General features: G+C 46.0%; 1 protein-coding gene and 1 long non-coding RNA gene across 15 annotated transcripts in view; one reads left to right on the forward strand and one right to left on the reverse strand.

The window, feature by feature from the left end:
• LOC119953761 (guanine nucleotide-binding protein G(I)/G(S)/G(O) subunit gamma-7-like) overlaps positions 1 to 20838 on the reverse strand; it is a 256723-nt gene that overhangs the window by 229143 nt on the left and 6742 nt on the right. Inside the window, exon 3 of one of the 14 annotated variants that reach the window (XM_038778373.1) lies at positions 16864 to 16949. The exons of the other annotated variants lie outside the window; for them this stretch is intronic. The gene's annotated coding sequence lies outside the window, so the exon portion shown is untranslated. The remainder of the gene's footprint in view (positions 1 to 16863; positions 16950 to 20838) is intronic. 14 annotated transcript variants of the gene reach the window in all.
• The window catches only part of LOC119953764, a 147060-nt gene that overhangs the window by 26983 nt on the left and 99239 nt on the right, over positions 1 to 20838 (forward strand). The window lies entirely within an intron of this gene.

Genomic DNA, 20838 nt, shown 5'->3' on the forward strand with positions numbered 1-20838 from the left:
ATATGCCACATCTTTGCCCACTCATTTAACCTTATGTCCCTTTGTAGCCACAACTTACTTTCCTACCTATATTTGAGTCATCAGCAAATTTAGCAAACATCAGTCTCGATCTTTATTTTCTGCCGTAACCTTTGATGTGGCACCTAATTAAATGCCATCTGGAAATCTAAGAACAGACATCCACTGGCTCCCTTTTTATTTCTTCTTGTATATGCCATCCTACAGAGTTATTGTCTTCTTCGCCAACAAGTATGATTGTCCAGCTAAGAAACTCAATGTTACTGGTCATGGGTTCTGTGGGGTGGGAATCGAGCCTTTGACTCTAGGTGACTGGTATCCCTTTCTCAGGATTATTTTCCGGGCCTCCTCTTGTCAGGTGTCCGCAAATAATTGTGCCCTTTTAATCAGGAGATTCCTTCAAATAGGTCTCTTCGGAGCAAGTGTCTCCCAGGTGTTGAGTCAGGGTGTCTTTGAAGTGCTTCCTTTGTCCTCCTCTTGTTCGGGAGCTTACCTGGAGCTGGGCAAGGAGGATTTATTTTGGCAGCCGGGACTACGGCATCCGAAGCACATGGTCAGCCCAGTGGAGTTGGTTTTGGATGATCATGACCTCTACGTTGGTACGATTGGCTCCTTCAAAAGGAAAATGTTAGTAAGCTTGACCTCTCAGCTGATGTGGAGAATCAGTCTCAGACAGTGTTGATGGTACCTCTCCAGGGTCAAGTTCATGTCTGTACGTAGTACAAGTTTCAGAATTGCATACGAGTTGGGAGGATGATTGCATTGTACACGAGGATCTGTGTGTCAGCACAGATGACTTGCTCATCAAAGACTCTCTCCCTTGGGTGTCTGAAGGAGGCACTCGCAGATTAGATACAATGTTGGATCTCTGCATCAATGTCAATAGAGGAGCGATGGCGTCTCTGGTATGGGAAATGTTCCACATTTGGGAGAGTTTCTCCATTGATCTTGATGGAGGGAGAGACTGGATCTTTGCCCTAGGCAGGTTTGTAAAAGACTCGAGTCTTCAAGGTGGAGACAGAGACCAATTCCTTGATATCCTTCCGCAAAGGTGCCAAGCATGATTTGAAGATTGTCTTCGGCGAGAGTGGAGATGGCAATATCATCCACATATTGAGGCTCCATGAGCCATGTCAGTGTTGTTTTCTTCTTGGATTTCAACCAGTTGAAGTTGAAACGTTTTCCATTCGACCTGTTAACAATGCCCACTCCATTGACAAGCTGGTTCTTGACAAGGCGAAGATGGTGGCGATGAAGGTAGAGAAAAAGGTGGGGATGATGACACATTCCTACTTGACTAATCTTAACCTCAAAAGGTTTCTGTCTCGGTGAGGACTGTCGCCAGAATCTTGTCATGGAGCAGTCAGAGGATGTTGATGAATTTCTCTGGACAGCCAGCTTTCGGCAGGGCCTTCCATAGCACTTCCTGATTGACAAAGTCAAGAGCGTTGGTCAGATAGATTACGGCCATCTAGAATGGTTGATGTTGCTTCTGACATCTCTTGAAGTTGCTGAGCAGTGAAAACCATGTCCGTTTTATGGTCGGATGCTACACTAGCTTTCTGGAAGGATTTCTTCAGAGACGAGGAGAAGGCAGCTGGGGAGGATTTGGGCGACAGGTAGTAGAGAGATTCCTCTGTAGTCTCCACAATCCGCTTTGTCTCCTTGCTTGAAGATGTTGGCGAATGGTATGGCACACCACTCTTGCATCCTGCCAATCACAAAAGTATTAATTTCTGCCTACTCTTTCATGTGAGCTAGCCAACCTTCTATCCATGCCAATGTTCCCCCCAACCCATGAGATTTTTCTTTCCGCAATAAACTTTGATGTGGCACCTTATCAAATGCCTTTGGAAATCTAAGTACAGTACATCCACTGGTTCCGTTTTATTTCTTCCTGTATACGCCATCCTACAGTATAGCTGTTGATTTATGTTTGCTATTTCTTACTTCTACACATTGATTTTGCATATTGATCATTAGAACTACTTAGTCTTGGTGTGCAATCCAAGCAGATCACTCCATACATGAAAAACATAGGACATACAATAATACAGACATCAGGTGAAGCATACAGAATGTAGTGCTGCAACTGTAGAGAAGATGTACAGAGAGATCATACAAGAGGGCCTTTCAGGAGTCTGGTAACAGCAGGGAAGAAGCTGTTTTCGAATCTGTTGGTCAGAGTTCTCAGACTTTTATATCTTCGGCCCGTTGGAAGAGAGAAATAGCACGACTGGAAGGAGTCTCTGATAATGCTGCTCACTTTTCCAAGGCAGCAGAAGGTGTAGACAGCGTCAATGGATGGGAGGCGGTTTTGCATGATGGACTGGGCTGTGTTCACGACTTTCTGTAGTTTCTTATGGTCTTGAACCAAGCAGCTGCCATATCAAATAGGATGCTTTCTGCTGAACTTTAATTTCCCGAGTAAGTATAGGTACTGTTGTGCTTTCTTAGTCGTAGCGTCGACGCGAGTGGACCATGTCAGATTGTTGGTGATGCTTACACCTTGGAATCTGAAGCTGTCAACCATCTCCACCACAGCTGATGCAGACAGGGGTGTGTACGACATTTTGCTTCCTGAAGTCCACAAAGTCCTTTGCTGACATTGAGGGAGAGATTGATGTCATTGCACCTAGCTTCTTTATTTCCCTACTGCACTCTGACTCATCATTGTTTGAGATCCGACCCACTATGCTAGTGTCACAGCAAACTTGTAGACGGAGTTACCCAAATTGCTACCTCATATTTCTGCCCGGTCCTTGCCCTTTAATTTACTGTAATTTCCCATTACTTGATTCCTCTATCCTACTAAATTTAAAGCCCGCTCTTGCCCTAGTTGGGTAGAACCCAAATTGAGCAAGTTATTGGTGAGTAACGCAGCTTAATAGTACAGTAGACAACACCTTCCTTTATGTTGCTGATGATTGATCAGACTAAAAAGAGTGCTAACTGACTAGGCTGGATTTGTAGTGGTTATGAAAGAGATCCTTGGCGACTTTCCACTAATGAGGAAAATGTTGAAAGTGACACCATGAGCCCAGGACCACATTATATTTATTTCTCATCTTACTGGAGCCTTGTGAAGAAGCATTTCTATATCGCCCCTTATGCCCTGGCAGAACTGTCACACTGCCAGATTTGCCAGCACCTCATGCCTCCACATAGCCTCCAGACCTCCATGCACACCTTAGACCTCCATGCACACCTTACAACTGGGGCTGCGGCACCCCTGCAACTGCCGAGGGGGACAGGGCACACCAATGCATATTCCGAGACAATTGTGCAAAGCACTAGTTGGTCACACTGGCTGGAGCTCTACATGTCTGTGCAATTCAACAACAGAACATGTCAAAAAATGGGATGTTAAAAAAAACACATGGATGCAGTTTAGGTAAAGTTAAATGGTACAGTGGCACATATTGGCCAATAACTTGTGGCAATTCGCAAGTCACTTATTTCTTCCTACTGGCTGATTTGTAGAACAATATGCATCATTCAGACTCTTTTGTGAGGGCCACGAAGAATCCAGCATGAGTTTGTAGAATCGAAAGAAATAACTTTTATTGACTTCCGGTGGTGGTTATGAAGGAGTAAGTCACACATTTGGTGGCTCCCGCTCAGGTCGGACTTTTGGACCTTTTCCCCCCTGATTTTTTTCCGGACTAGAGTTGAAAAATTGATGCCAGAGGCAATTGTGAACTAAATTCCCACATCGACGCATGGAGAGGAGGACTAGAAGGGCTCGCAAAAGGCAGAAACCGAAGGACAGAGAAGGCTTGAGCTGAAGCAGCACTGGGAAGAAGCATGGCAGAGGACCAAACTTCTGGCTTGTCGACCCAGCAGTCAACGCAGCAGTTGATGCAAGTGATCCAGGAGGGCTTCGCCAAGCAGAAGCAGGACTGCTTGGACCAGAGTAAAGAGACAATTTCGCGGCTGGAACTTAGATTGGATGCCCAAGAACGGGCGATCCAGAAAGTAGAGAAGGCACTGGCTGACCAGGAGGAACATCAAACAGTGGTGGAGATGAAGGTGGGGATGCTAAGAAACCAGCAGAAAAGGCTCCTGGAGAAGGTGGAGGACCGAGAGAATAGATCCCATCGGCAAAGCTCAAGGATCGTTGGGCTCCCGGAGGGGTCTGAAGGAGCAGACGCTGGGGCATACATAGCGACCACGTTCGAGAAGCTGCTGGGGCTGGGTCATTCCCCCAACCTTTGGAGGTGGACAGGGCTGACAGTGCTTGCGAGGAAGCCGCGAATGGGAGACCCCCATCCCCCCTCTCTTCCCCCCCCCCCCCCACCCCAACCCCCACCCCTGAGGCAATGGTGGCGAGATCCACAGATAGCAGGATAAGGAGCGCGTTTTACAGTGGGCCAAGCAGACACAGAGCTGCAAATGGGACAACAGTATCCTGCGGATTTATCAAGACCCGAGTGCGGAGGTGGCCAGGAGAAGAGCGGGGTTTAACCAGATCACGTCGACCCTTTTCAAGAAAAAGGTGGTGAAGTTCAGGCCGTTGCATCTGGCCCACCTCTGGGTCACACACAAGGAGCAACATTTCTATTTCGAATTGCCTGAGGAAGCACTGAACTTCGCAAAAAGGAAAGGACTGGTGTCGGACTGAGAACTTTGCTGTAGTGTTTATGGGGTTTCTTTTTAAGTTTCTGGTTGCTTGCTTTTTCGGATGTTATTTGTCATGCCTGCTGCATGGATCTGGGGCCAGCTGCAGAGCTGAGTAAGATAAAGGTTGCATTTGCACTATTGGGGGCTGGAGGTGTGTTTGTTCAGATGCTGGATCTTTCGCATGATCCTTTTGTTTTATTATGTATTCAACTTGTTTTTTTAAAATATCTCTGTTGGGCAATTGTGTTGGGATTGTTTTTCATTTGAATATGTATATATGAGCGGGGGGGGGGGTGGGAGGTGTTGTTCTCTGTTGGGGGGGGGGGGGGGGAAATCGCCTGGACAGCAAGAGGCTCAATGGGCCGGTCAAGAGGGCATACGTGCTCGCGCATTTCAGAGGCCTGAAAGCAAACGTGGTAATGCTGCAGGAGACGCACCTTAGAGTAGCCAGATGACCAGATTAGGTTACGGAAAGTTTGGGTCGGACAGGTTTTCCATTCAGGACTGGACGATGTGGAGTTTATAAAGAGGATGTTGGGGCAGATGCCGGACCTGGATTCGCATAAACTGGTCATGGGAGGGGACTTTAACACAGCTATTGACCCTGGTTTAGACCGGTCAAGCTCAAAAACGGGCAGGGTGCCAGCAATGGCCAAGGTGCTAAAGGGTTCGTGGGAGCAGATTTTTGTTTGGTGGTGGGGGGGGGGGCGCGACCCATGGAGATTTGGGCAGCCAAGAGTAAAGGAGTTCTCCTACTCACACGTGCGTAAAGTGTTCTCCCGGATCTATTTCTTTATTTTGAGCAGGGCTCTACTGACGGGAGGTAGTGGACACAGGGTACTCGGCGATCACAATCACAGACCATGCTCCACACTGGGTTGACCTATAGGTTAGTAAAGACAGTAATCAGCGCCGCACTGGAGGTTAGGTGTGCCGGCGGTTGAGGAAACTTATTCAGAATTACCTGGAAGTCAACGACACGGGGGATATTCCGGCAGCGGTGGTCTGGGAAGCACTGAAGGCGGTGGTTAGAGGGGAGCTGATCTCGATACGGGCCCAGAGGGAGAAGGTGGACAGGGCAGAGACAAGACGGACTGGTAAAAGGAGATACTACAGGTCGACAGGAGGTATACAGAGACCCTTGAGGCAGGGCTTTTAAGGGAACGGCGGAGGCTACAGGTGGAGTTTGGCTTGTTAACCACAGGGAGGGCGGTGGAGCAGCTGAGAAAGGCGAAGGGGACGATTTATGACCATGGAGAGAAGGCCAGCAGAATGCTTGCGCAGCAGCTTAGACAGAGGGAGGCAACCAGGGATATCTGGAAAGTAAAGGATGGATGTGAACCTGGTGGGAGACACAGCAGGGGTGAATAAGGCATTTAAGGAGTGTGGTAGGCTGTATGGGTCAGAACTCTACCGGGGCCAGAGGGGATTAGGCACTTCCTCAGGGGGCTGAATTTCCCGAAGGTGGACGGGGAGCTTCAGAAGGGCCTGGGGCCCCGATCGGGATAGAAGAGATAGAACATAGAACAGTACAGCACAGAACAGGCCCTTCAGCCCTCGATGTTGTGCCGAGCAATGATCACCCTACTCAAACCCACGTATCCACCCTATACCCGTAACCCAACAACCTCCCCTAACCTTACTTTTTTAGGACACTACGGGCAATTTAGCATGGCCAATCCACCTAACCCGCACATCTTTGGACTGTGGGAGGAAACCGGAGCACCCGGAGGAAACCCACGCACACACGGGGAGGACGTGCAGACTCCGCACAGACAGTGACCCAGCCGGGAACTGAACCTGGGACCCTGGAGCTGTGAAGCATTTATGCTAACCACCATGCTACCATGCTGCCCCAATTGGGCGGGGCTTTATTGACTGGGTCAGGTTGCTGTATCAGGCTCCTGTGGCGAGTGCACGGACGAATAGGATGACATCGGACTATTTTAGGCTACACCGGGAGACGGGACAGGGGTGCCCCTCTCCCCACTGTTGTTCACGGCTGGCTAGAGCCGCTGGCAATTGCGCTAAGAGCCTCAAGGGGCTGGAAGGGATTGGTCCGGGGGTAGGGGGTTCTGGAACACAGTCTCACTTTACGCTGACCACCTGCTCCTGTATGTTATCGGACCCAGCAGAGGGGATGAAAGAAATCATGAGGATTCTGGGGGAATTTGGCCACTTTTCAGGGTACAAACTAAATGTGGGGAAAAGAGAGATGTTTGCAAACCAGGCAAGGTGACAGGAGAGATGATTGGGGGAACTGCCATTTAGAGTGGTTGGGGAAGTTTTAGGTATCTAGGCATCCAAGTGGTGCGGGAGCGGAAGCGGTTACGGGTATAGGGTGGATACGTGGGTTTGAGTATGGTGATCATTGCTCGGCACAACATCGAGGGCCGAAGGGCCTGTACTGTTCTATATCTATATATCCTTCTATATCTAAAGGTACCTGCAGGTGCGGGACTTCCTACGTAGACAGGTCTCAACCTTCCCGCTCCTTCCACCTAGAAGCGCAAGTGGGAGGAGGAGATAGGAGGGGAGATAGAGGATGGTCTCTGGGCGGAGGCGTTGAGTAGAGTCAACACGTCCACAACATGCGCCAGGCTCAGCCTGATACAGTTTAAGGTTCTTCACCGGGCTCACATGACAGTGGCCTGGATGAGCAGGTTCTTTGGGGTAGAAGATAGGTGTGCAAGGCGGCCAGCAAACCATGTCCACATGTTTTGGATATGTCCAAAGCTAAGGAGGTTCTGGCAGTGGTTTGCGGACGTCAAGTCCACGGTCCCATGTCTCCATCTCAGAGTCGGAGTCCAAAGCCTCCGTCATCTCGGCATCCCTATCTCCACGCAGTTCTGCAACAATCTGTGCAGGCTTGGAGTGTGGCGCCGGAGGAAGATCGTGAGGATGATCCCCCACTGCCAGTAGAGCCGGGAAGCCATATTCACCAAGTTTATAGTCACCACACAAGCAAACCGTGGCATCTGGCTTAATTACCGGTATAATTGCCGCTGCCCAGTCGGCTAAATGAACGGGCCCAATACCAAAGGGCTCCAAACCCGTGAGCTCCACTTTTACCTTCGAGCAAGGCACCGGGCGTGCCCGGAAATAGCACGCATGGCTCCTGGTTCAACCTGGATACGGGCTACGGCCCCTTTTATCTTCCCTAGACTGGGCTGAAATACACATGGGTACCGTCCTAGTACCTCTGTCAACCCTCCAGAACCTGTTTGAAGAATGTGCTGCCACTGCAGCCGCAAATGGCACAAAGATTACCGACCCAACAGGCTGGGCCCGTGGCCACGCACCATGATAAGCGGGAAACACCCCTCCTGGCATCCATAAGCAACAGGGATCATCGTAGTTCCAGTAATCTCCAATGGTTTCCCCCCTACAGGTGGCCAACCTGGCCTATGTATCGGTTAATGTAAGGGCCTATATACCCCGATTGATGTGGTTGAATGTCCTCTGGGCAATCACTGAGACCGCTGCTCCAGGATCCAACTCTATCTCGAGTAGGTGACCAGGGGCTGGTTTAGCTCACCAGGCGAAATCGCTGGCTTTTAAAGCAGACCAAGCAGGCCAGCAGCACGGTTCGATTCCCATACCAGCCTCCCCGGACAGGCGCCGGAATGTGGCGACTAGGGGCTTTTCACAGTAACTGCATTCAAGCCTACTCATGGCAATAAGCGATTTTCATTTCATTTTTCATTGACCCGTACCGTCACCTTAATGTGGGCCACACGGGGAGCTGCCAGTTGTCCTCCGTCTCCACATCCTCGGGAGTAGTCACTCCAGGGTCATCCAAATGGAAAGTACGGCCCCTGGGCTGGCCCCAGCTTCTGCTGGAACGACGGCGCCTCTGGCGCCCCCAGGACCGGCATCCTCGACGGGGTTGGCACCCACAGGTCCGACAGTGACATGGCTCTTCACCCATCGATTCTGGAGAAGGCTCCTTATGGGGAGGAACGTCCGGCAGCCACTGGCACCGATCCAGACGTCATCCCGCCCAAGGTACAGCAGGGGTGCAGGGAGGCACTTTTGGACGAAGGGGTTGCGCCCCAAGGCATGCACCTCCATTCCCTGTAGCTCCTGCACTCTCCGTTCTGCACTCTCTTGGGACAATGCTATCTGAATGGCCTGTTGAAAAGTCAATGCCGGCTCGGCCAACAACTTTCTCTGGGTGGCCGCGTTATTAATATCGCAAGCCAAACGGTCGCACAACGTTTTTGACAGTCTCACCATAGTCATAGTATACTCTGCCATGCTGCGCAGCCTGGATAGAAACTCAGCAAGGGATTCTCCTAGAGTCCTCTCTGCAGTATTAAACAGATAACGCTGGACTATCGTGGACAGGGTTGGGTTAAAATTTTGCCTCACCAAGGTCACAAGTTCATCAAACATCTTGGTGTCCGGCGCAGTTGGGTACGCAAGGCTTCTAATCACTCCAAAACGTATGTGGGCCACAAGCGGTGAGCAAAATGACCACCTGCCGCTGGTTTTCGGTGATTTTATTCGCCCAAAAATAGTAACACATCCATTGTGCCTGCTGGTTCCAACTTTCCAACGCAGCATCAAAGACATCCAAATGTCCATACAGAGGCACGGTGCAACAGAAAAGAATTTCCAACCTGTATCCACAAAAATCCAGAGAGGTGGCTTTAGCTGCATAAACAGCTATCCCCTTTAACCCTCATTGCCAGTTTTGTGAGGGCCACGAAGAATCCAGCAAGTTTGTAGAAACAAAGAAATAAATTTACAATTACATATATACAACAGCAGCAGTACTCCACACTCCTCTCTCAAGCTGGTTCCACACTGGCCAGCTCTATTTATGCAGGTGACTCTGCTAATGATTTCTCCGTGCCCCTCATTGGGGAAGCGCAATCACTAAGGATTGTGGGATTGCCATTCGTCCCCAGCCAGTAGTAATCAGGCAGGTTATCACAGACACCTATTGGTCTGTTGTCCCGGCTAGTAGGTACCGTACCAATGTTTACAATTTTATTGTTGGAAGTAGTCACTTCGGCATCCAGACGTTGGGGAATTCAGATTTATCTTCATAATTTTTATTATTTTTCTGGGCTTTACATCACTTGCACTCTGTTTCAAGTCAGTGTAAAGCTAATAAGCGCCCTAGACAAACCTCCAGCCTTGCACCCGACCCCCTTACCTCAAAAATTTGGATATTAGTAGGAACAAAAGTTCTGCATTAAATTTTTTTAAATTTAAATGAAAAAGGAGGATGCCACAGATTGCAAAAAGTGTAGAGTAATGAGAATGTACTGTATATGCGGAATACATTATCTATAATATAGCTTATATGTAACTGTTTCTGTAGCTACTAAATTATTTTATGTGCAATTTACACAATAATTACTATAATACAGTGGGCTAGATTAAATTATTTGATAATAAATGTTGAAATAGTCATGTAGATATACAAATTTGTAAAACTGCTACAGAATTAAGAATACAATGTGAAATTGTGAAAACCTGCAGTGTAAATACATGAAAATCTATATGCATGTAGGCAGCACGGTAGCATGGTGGTTAGCATAAATGCTTCACAGCTCCAGGGTCCCAGGTTCAATTCCCGGCTGGGTCACTGTCTGTGCGGAGTCTGCACGTCCTCCCCGTGTGTGCGTGGGTTTCCTCCGGGTGCTCCGGTTTCCTCCCACAGTCCAAAGATGTGCGGGTTAGGTGGATTGGCCATGCTAAATTGCCCGTAGTGTGCTAAAAAGTAAGGTGGGGGGGGGGGGGGCTGTTGAGTTACGGGTATGGGGTGAATACGTGGGTTTGAGTAGGGTGATCATTGCTCGGCACAACATCGAGGGCTGAAGGGCCTGTTCTGTGCTGTACTGTTCTATGTTCTATGTCAGCATATGTTATCAGTAGATCTAGATCTTTCATTCCCACTGCTGAAGCCTGTTTGATTACCCAAGCAGTTTCAGTTTTTTAGCATATCCCCAGATTTTGCCGCTAGGTGACTACCCATTTTGCCTAATAGTTGCAATGGCCCAACTCCTTTATTGGACAAGGAGCAACATTGACAACATGCATAATTACTGGTATAAAATCTCAAAGCAGGATTTTTGTTAAAGATTTAAACTTAGTTTTACCCACTAAAAATTATTTCATCACATGGGCAGCATGGTAGCATCGTGGATAGCACAATTGCTTCACAGCTCCAGGGTCCCAGGTTCGATTCCCGCTTGGGTCACTGTCTGTGCGGAGTCTGCACATCCTCCCAGTGTGTGCGTGGGTTTCCTCCGGGTGCTCCGATTTCCTCCCACAGTCCAAAGATGTGCAGGTTAGGTGGATTGGCCATGATAAATTGCCCTTCGTGTCCAAAATTGCCCTTAGTGTTGGGTGGGGTTGCTGGGTTGTGGGGATGGGGTGGAGGCGTAGACCTTGGGTAGGGGGCTCTTTCCAAGAGCCGGTGCAGGCTCGATGGGCCGAATGGCCTCCTTCTGCACTGTAAATGCTATGATAATCTATGATAAGAGTCCAAAATGTTTCGGTTGTAGGTCGATAAAACAAAAACAAGATATCTTATTGACAGACGTAGGAGATCTTGCAGCATTATTATAATGGGAAATTGCCCTCTCTTTCACAACACCAAAACAGTTCATTGATCTTTCATCTAACCTACTATTTTAGATCTTACTAATGCAGTTGCTGACACTTCAAAATAATGAATCGTAAATGGGATGGACAAAAGAAAGGCAAGCTGTTCCATATAGGAAATAAAATTGGGATTCAACAGTGACTGCAGGAATAGAAAAGAGCAATTAAGGTTTGGAGTACAAGCGAACAAGTTGCTTCAATTTCCTGTTCAGTAGTCCAACATACCTTGCCTTCAGAATGAGAATTAAATATAAAATTTCCTGCGCAAACAATCCTACTGTTAAGAAAAACATAGGTGAATCATCAAAATGTGGAGCAAAGAGAAATTAGCTCAAGAACATACTTAACTACTGCTTTAAAAAAGTCAAATCTTCAACAAGAAGCTATTTCTTCCAACAGATGGTGCTGTCACACCAGATTGGATTTGTTTGTTTATTGTCATGTGTACCGAGGTACAGTGAAAAGTCTTTTTCTGCGTGTAGCTCAAACAGATCATTTAGTACAAGAAAGAAAATAAAATGAAAAGAAAATACATCAAAGGATATAAACAGGCAACAATGTAAATACATAGTCACCGGCATCAGGTGAAGCATACAGGAGTGTAGTATTAATCAGGTTAGTCCATAAGAGGGTCGTTTAGGAGTGTGGTAACAGCAGGGAAGAAGCTGTTTTTTAATCCAGTAGTGTGTTTTCTCAGACTTTTGTATCTCCTGCCCAATGGAAGAAGTTGGAAGAGCGAGTAAGCTGGGTGGGAGGGATCTTTCATTGTGCTGCCCGCTTTCCCCAAGCAGCGGGAGGTGTAGATAGAGTCAATGGATGGGAAACAAGTTTGTGAGACAGACTGGGTTGTGTTCACGACTCTCTGAAGTTTCTTGCGGTCTTGGGCCGAGCAGTTGCCATACCAGGCTGTGATGCAGCCATATAGGATGCTTTCTACGGTGCATCTGTAAAAGTTGGGGAGAGTCAGTGTGGACATGCCAATTTACTTAATTTTCCTGAGGAAGTATAGGCTCTGTTCTGCTTTCTTAGTCGTAGCGTCAACGTGGGTGGACCGGACCAGGACAATTTTTGGTGTTATTCACTGCTTAGAAATTTCAAGGTGTTAACCATCCCCAACCTCGGCTCCGTTGATGCAGACAAGGGTGAGTACATTACTTTGCTTTCCGAAGTCAATGACTAGCTCTTTAGGTTTTGCTGGCATTGAGGGCGAGATTGTTGTCGTTGCACCACTCCACTAGGTTCTCTATCGCCCTTCTGTATTCTGACTCGTCGTTATTCGAGATCCGACCCACTATGGTCGTGTCGTCAGCAAACCTGTAGATGTAGATGGAGTATATTAGGGGGCTAAGTACGCAGCCTTGCGGGGCCCTGGTACTGAAGGCGGAGCTGTAGTCAATAAATACAAGTCTGATTTTGGAGTCCTTATTGTCGCAATGCTCTAGCAATGAGTGTAGGGACAGGGAGATTCCGTCTGCTGTGGACCAATTGCGGCGGTATGCGAATTGCAGTGGATCTAGGCGTTCTGGGAGTATGGAGTTGATGCACTTCATGATTAAGCGTTCAAAGCACTTCATTACCATTGATGTCAGGGCCACCGGACAGTAGTCATTGAGGCATAGGCTTTATTCTAGACTGCATTGTTTCATGTATCCCAATCACAGGCAAATTCCAACTTTTTAAACAAAGAAAGAAAAAGGTGAAATATGGGAAGTGTGATCCCGTTGGTAGAAACATGAATTTTAGTATGACTTTTAGCTCCACACTATGAGATGCAGTACTTAGTTTCCACCACTAGAGGGAGATACTGATATATCAATGTACAGGCCAAAACAGAAATAAAATGATGTATCAACAGGATTAATACATTAAACAGAAATCTGAATAGGGTATTAATTCAGTAGTTCTTAAGAGGAAAGCAAGGCTATTTTATGAGAAAACCCTTTGCAGCTTTTTGGTGGTCAGCTGTCAGAAATAATGTGGAGATGCCGGCGTTGGACTGGGGTGAGCACAGTAGGAAGTCTTACAACACCAGGTTAAAGTCCAAACCTGTTGGACTTTAACCTGGTGTTGTAAGACTTCTTACTGTCAGAAATAAGGGCAGCACGGTGAGTGGTTAGCATTGCTGCCTCACAGCGCCAGGGACCTGGGTTCAGTTCCAACCTTGGATGACTGTGTGGAGTTTGCAAATTCGCTACGTCTGCATGGGTTTCTGCAAATGTTGCAGTTTCCTCAGACAGTCCAAACATGTGCAGGTTAGGTGGATTGGCTATGCTAAATTGTCCCTGGAAGGTTAGGTGGATTATGAGGTTACAGGGATGGGTTGGGGAAGTGAGCCTAGGTGACGTGCTCTTTCAGAGGGTTGGTGTAGACTCGATGGGTCAAATGGCCTTCTTTAGCACTGTATGTATTCTAAATGCTGTACCACCTGAATTTTATTTCCATCTCTTTACATGGTTGCTCAAGTACCAAAAGATGCAGTTTTTATATAAATACTTTGTAGTTGAAGATCATTTCATTGTAGTTGAAGATCATTTCATACTTCGGTAAGCAGAAAGGCCGATCTGAAATCCATTCTGGATCTGTCTCCTTGATGTACACTTTGTTTCCACCTCACCCCTTTAGAAATTTTATTTTTAAAGAATAGGCACTCATTCCATCCAAGATATTGCAGGAGTAATGCCATATTTCTCAGGTCAAGATAGTATTAGTTAGATGGGATAACATCTTGTGAGCCCCTCCACCATAACACATTAAATCCACACATAAGACACATCTAATTTTAAAAATCATGTTCATGAAGTTTGCTTGTCAACTAATTGTAGCCTAGCAACATACCACTATCTCAAATACCAGTTATACCAGTAATTTATTGGGTATGACAAGCTTTCTATCATCAGGATCCGCCCACCAGCAAAAGATGGACATGCAGGAAAACCAATCCATTTTAGATGAAGTGACTTCACCTGGCATTGCTTTGGTGATCGCTGAAGAAGTCATTCCTCAGGTAGGCTCTGGCACAAAGGCAGGGCTTGAAGCTTCCAAGTTGTTTTCAGCATTGGCATCTGCTGCCAAGCTGTTATAGCCAGACATGGTGGTGATGCACAATAGCCCACAGGAGGTGTCGCCATTTTCCTGCCATCGGGCAGCGACTCCAAGGTGTGATAATTGATCGTAATTGCCTTCCTGTCAGGTATCCTTGAAGCAGAGCACAGGGTGTCCTATTATTCATCTCGCTCCAGATCCACCCCATCCAGAAAGTCCTTGGGAATAAGGCTGTCTTTCATACTGCAGATGTACCAAGTCAACAAAGCCACCTCTGTTTGAGTGCTAAAAATCTTAAGAGCTCTGCCTATTCGAGGACTGCTGCAGGTGTGGTTTGGTCTCAACAGGAAATACCATAATGCACCACATATAGCAAAGATGGACATTTTGAATGTCTTTTCTTGGTAGTTGTAAATCATCCACCTTCACAGCCATGCAACAAGATACTGATAATACGGGTCTTATGAACTTCATGAAATGAGAGATTCAAAGATCCCTTTGTATCAAGTGACCAAACAGGTGGATGAGGGTAAAGTAGTTGATGTGGTGTATATGGATTTCAGTAAAGCGTTTGATAAGGTTCCCCACGGTAGGCTATTGCAGAAAATACAGAGGCATGGGATTCAGGGTGATTTAGCAGTTTGGATCAGAAATTGGCTAGCTGATAGAAGACAAAGAGTGGTGGTTGATGGGAAATGCTCTGACTGGTGTCCAGTTACTAGTGGTGTGCCACAAGGATCTGTTTTGGGGCCGTTGCTGTTTGTTATTTTTATAAATGACCTGGAGGAGGGCGTAGAAGGATGGGTGAGTACATTTGCAGATGACACTAAAGTCGGTGGAGTTGTGGACAGTGCAGAAGGATGTTACAAGTTACAAAGGGACATAGATAAGCTGCAGAACTGGGCTGACAGGTGGCAAATGGAGTTTAATGCAGAAAAGTGTGAGGTGATTAATTTTGGAAGGAATAACAGAAAGGCAGAGTACTGGGCTAATGGTAAGATTCTTGGTAGTGTGGACGAGCAGAGAGATCTTGGTGTCCATGTCCATAGATCCTTGAAAGTTGCCACCCAGGTTGAGAGGGTTGTTAAGGCGGCGTACGGTGTGTTAGCTTTTATTGGTAGAGGAATTGAGTTTCGGAGCCATGCGGTCATGTTGCAGTTGTACAAAACTCTGGTGCTGCCGCATTTGGAGTATTGTGTGCAGTTCTGGTCGCCACATTATAGGAAGGATGTGGAAGCATTGGAAAGGGTACAGAGGAGATTTACAAGGATGTTGCCTGGTATGGAGGGAAGATCATATGAGGAAAGGCTGAAGGACTTGAGGCTGTTTTCGTTAGAGAGAAGGTTAAGAGGGGACTTAATTGAGGCATACAAGATGATCAGAGGATTAGATAGGGTGGACATCGAGAGCCTTTTTCCTCGGATGGTGATGTCCAGCACGAGGGGACATAGCTTTAAATTGAGGGGAGATAGATATAGGACAGATGTCAGAGGTAGGTTCTTTACTCAGAGAGTAGTAAAGGCATGGAATGCCCTGCCTGCAACAGTAGTGCTCGCCAACACTAAACGCATTCAAATGGTCATTGGATAGGCATATGGACGATAAGGTAATAGTGTAGAGGGACTTTAGAGGGGTTTCACAGGACGGCGCAACATCGAGGGCCGAAGGGCCTGTACTGCGCTGTAATGTTCTATGTTCTATTGGACTAGAGATAGCAGAATTTGCTAACCATTTCCAATGGGGTGTTTTGTGTGATCAGAGGTGGAGATGCAATGCCTATGGTTTTCTTGATGCTTATGGTCATGGAGAATCAGGGACAGGTACAGGTGAGATTCCTAAATTTGTTGCTTAGTTTCTATATGGGTGACTCAGTGTAAAGGAATTCTATGGTCAGGGTACAAGGTGCTCGTCTTCCCTTTCAGTCTTGATAGGTTATAGTTTGTTGTCTGACCGACTGCAAGTTCCTTCCATATCAGCAGGAAGGTAAACAGGAAAAAAAAGCCAAATGGTGAGGGCTGTGACACAGCCCTATTTCACTCCATTCTTCACAAACTATTGTGAGTGGGGCCATGAAACTGCAGTGTTATGTATGCGGTCATGGAAAGATGAGATCAGAGTAGCTTTGAAGGACAACCAATTTTCTCCAAAAATCTTCAGAACCCTGTTTTGGTGTTGAATAACTTAGTGAGACTTATCAAAATAAGGTAAAGAAATACACCCAATTCCCTACTCTTCTCTTGTAACTGGCATGTGAAGAAGATCCATGTCCTCAGTACATCTGCTGACACCAAATCTGCAGTGTGATTACAGGTAGCCATAATCGGCCAAGTAGATGGAATCTTTTAGGTATGCCACAGGCAAATAGCTGCCTTGAGATGCAATGAGATGCAATCTCCTCCGTCACCTTGTTTTTTTGCATAGCGTGATGAGTTTTGCATCACACATCTCCTGTGGAATGGATCCTACTTTCCAGTAGAGAAGCTGGTGGTCATAAAAGGTGCGGCAACACATGAAACTTTCCATGTTTGAGTAGTTCAGTTGGAATTTCATCCTTACCAGATGTACTTCTGCTTGCCAAGTGGTCTATGGCCGTTGCAAGTTCACGTTGAGAGTTATTCACTTAAGTCATGTATGACAGGAAGCTGCAAGAGAGCGTCAAGCGCAGATTGGGAGATGTACAAATCACATGTGTACAACTGAGCAGGATACGTTTATTTCAAAGTTTTTCTTCATATATAAATTATGTATCCAACCAGAATAGAGATAAATGGACTAATAGGGCAAATGATAACTAGACCGTGACAGGAAGGGACAGTAGAATCAAGAGTAAATCAGCAGATAAGTGTAGAAGTTACAAAAATAATAAAAGGACAAAACTAATGCATGTAGCATTTGAAACAAATTAGATGAACTATTAGTGCAAGTAGAAATAAATAAGTACAATTTGATAGCCATTACAGAGACATTCCCGCCACTATCAACATTCTGAACCGGACCAGCCAAGTAAGTACTGTGGCAACAAAAGGAGGTCAGAAGGTGGGAATTACACAGCACACATCTCACCTCAGACTCTCCAAAGTCTGTCCACTATTTAGGCACAAGTCAGGGTGTGATGGAATACACTCCACTTGAGTACAGCTCTAACAATACTCAAGAAGTCTGACACGATCCAGGACAAAGCAACCCACTTGATTGGCACCCCATCCATCACCTTAAACATTCCCTCCCTCTCCCACCACAGTGTACCATTGACAAGATGCACTGCAGCAGCTCACCAAGGCTCTTTTACAGTACCTTCTAAAGCTGTTACCTCTTTAAATCCATTAATAGTATATGGTGAAGGAGTAAATCTGAACTTGCATTTTACTTTAAATTTATTCTGTCACCTGACAGCCTCTTTCTGTTCATCACACCAAACTGTTCCGGCTGTATCCGTTTATAGTCGAGTCAATGCTCATCACTGATCTTTAATATTGTTGTAACAATGTAGTTGTCAAAGGTCACAATTGCTCATACACTGACACCTCTAAAAGGTCAAGAACAGTAAATGCACGAGGCCACCACCTGCAAGTCACCCTCCTAGTCACAGACTACCCTGCATCCTGACTTTGAACAATCTATTGCTGGCAGTTCACTGCCACTGGTTAAAAAACCTGGAAAATTCTCCCCAACAGCACTGTGGGTGTTCCTACAGCATATGGACTGTAATGGTTCACTGCAACACACCACCGCCTTCTAGGGCAATTATGGCTGGGCAATAAAATGCTGACCTAGCCAAGGATTCTCGCATCTCATGAACAAATAAAAAAAATTAAGCCACAGTAGAGGGCACCACTTCTGATATAACATTCAGGCTTGGGGTGTGCAGCTGCAGGTGTTCAGTTTTACTGCAGCAGATTACCAAGCCTTCTTAGGCAGCACCTCCCAACTCTACGAGCTGAAAGGACAAGGGCTGCAGGCATATAGAAACACCACCATGCCCAATTCACACACCATCCTGTATTGTAAATATATTACCACTAATTCATCATTACCATTTACATCACTGTGGGAGCACTCACCACATGGACTGTAGCGATTCAAATCGGTTCATCACCATCTTAATTAAAAATGGGCAATAAGCACTGGTCTTACCAGTGAAACCCACATTTTGCAACCAAATGATTTTTTTAAAAAGACGACAGGTGCCACAAGCCGGTCAAAGAGGTAGGTTATAGTGAACATTTTAAAAAGGAGTAAAATGAGGTCAGTCAGTTACAGATGAGGCCCTGCACTATCAAAACAACAGTAATCCCATAGCCTTGAATGTGATGACATTTCAAATGCTCATCCATGTATTTTTTTTTTAAAGATGGTGCGGTTTCCCGTCTCTACTCCCCTACCGGACAGTGCATTCCAGACTTCCATCACCCTGTGGGTTAAAAAGCTTTTCCTCGGGTGCCGCAGTAGCTAGCACTGCTGCCTTACAGTGCCGACGATCCGGGTTCAATCCCAGGTCACTGGCCGTGTGGAGTTCGCACATTCTCCTTGTGCCTGCATGGGTCTCACCCCCACAACCCAAAGAAATGTGCAGGGTAGGTGAATTGGTCACGCTAAATTACCCAATTCTTTTTTCCTAATTAAAGGGCAATCATTTATTTTTTTTAAAAACTTGTTCCTCAAATCCCCCCTAAACCAACTACCTCCACCTTAAGATTTATGTCTTAGCCTTATTGGGACTTCAAATTAGGGACAGCTGTTTCCTATCCACCCTTTCCATACCTCTCAATCTTGTTCATCTCAAATCAGGTCCCCCCCCTTCAACCTTCTCTGCTCGAAAGAAAACAAGCAGCTCCAACATAACCTCCCTACTTTTATAAATCTCCCTACTTTTATAAATCTATGTCATAACTGAAAACGGCAATTGTCTTGTATGCCTTAACTACCCAATTAGCCTGTCCTGCTGCCTTCAGGGATCTGTGGACAAGCACCTCAAGAACCCTCTGTTCTTCAGATCCTAAATGTCCTGCCATTCATGGAATTAATTAAACCTGGGGTCTCTTGACAGACTAGAAACAGACAGTTTCACTCCACAGTAAGGTTGGAATCTCTTAACCAAGCCGGTGTGATAAGAAAGAAGAAATTACCAAGTTGTCTGCTGCCCACTCACCTGCCCTTAAGAATCATAGAATCAAAGAATTTACAGTGCAGAAGGAGGCCATTCGGCCCATTGAGTCTGCACTGGCCCTTTCAAAGAGAACCCTACTCAAGCCCACGTATCTACCCGTAACCCAGTAACCCCCACTTACCCTTTTTGGGCACTAACGGCAATTTAGCATTGCCAATCCACCTAACCCGCACATCTTTGGACTGTGGGGGGGAACCGGAGGAAACCCACGCAGACACGGGGAGAACTCCGCACTGTGCAGACTCCGCACACACAGTGACCCAGCCAGGAATCAAACCTGGGACTCTGGATCTGTGAAGCAACTGTGCTAATCACTGTGCCACCGTTTGTGGTCAGTATGATTCATTGCCATACGAAACATTTACTCCTAATTTACTCTGAATTTATATGGCCTTGATCCAGAGTTATCATGGCTGTTGCCTATATGCTGTGAAGTTTGGTCAATGCTTTTAAGCATCAGACTCAGTCGGATTTAGGCTTTTTCTTCCCTTACGAAGCAACATCTAACATTCTCACTCAGGAACAAATGAAATCCATCTACATACGAGTGTTTTACACTCGAATAATGTAATAATAATCTTTATTGTCAAAGGTAGGCTTACATTAACACTGCAATGAAGTTGCTGTGAAAAGCCTCTAGTCGCCACACTCCGGCGCCTGTTCAGGTACACAGATGGAGAATTCAGAATGTCCAATTCACCTAACAGCACATCTTTCGGAACTGTAAGACTGGAATTGAAAGACAGTCTGCATTGGCTACCTACTTTAATTGCACAAAGGCAAAATAAAACAAAAAGACATCAAACTACTTCATCCCAAGTCAATTCACAATTTAAAAACATTGCACTTTTACCACCACATGAAAGGACAGGGGGGAATAAGTGTAATTTGCAATTCCTGCTGGGAAAGTGTACAGGAGCATCATTTGAGAACAAACTGAACAATTTTACCCATAGCCGAATAGTATACCAACATTCAGTCTAAATTCACAAGAAAAGTCACTAAGTCAGGGCACTCAATGATGGAAATATTTTTATATGGCTAGTTTTTCCTTGGCTACAGCGCCTTTAAAGCTAATCACAATAGAGCTTTTGAAATAAACTTTAGCTATAATGGTATAAACCTCAGCTTAATAAAATATTTTAAGTTTAGCAGACCATAAAGCTGAACAAGGAGACAAGCTTTTAGCGATATTAGTGACAGAAACGTATTTTTCAATACTGATATGAAATACACTGCTGGAAATATGCTGAAAGACTGGCAGCACCTTTGGAGTGAGTTAATGTTTCAGGTCCGTGACCTTTCATTCATCGGGACAATTCTGGAAGAAAGGTCAACAACCCGAAACATTAATTGTTTCTCTC

Source organism: Scyliorhinus canicula, chromosome 18 (genome assembly GCF_902713615.1).
Source record: "Scyliorhinus canicula chromosome 18, sScyCan1.1, whole genome shotgun sequence".
NCBI lineage: Eukaryota > Metazoa > Chordata > Chondrichthyes > Carcharhiniformes > Scyliorhinidae > Scyliorhinus > Scyliorhinus canicula.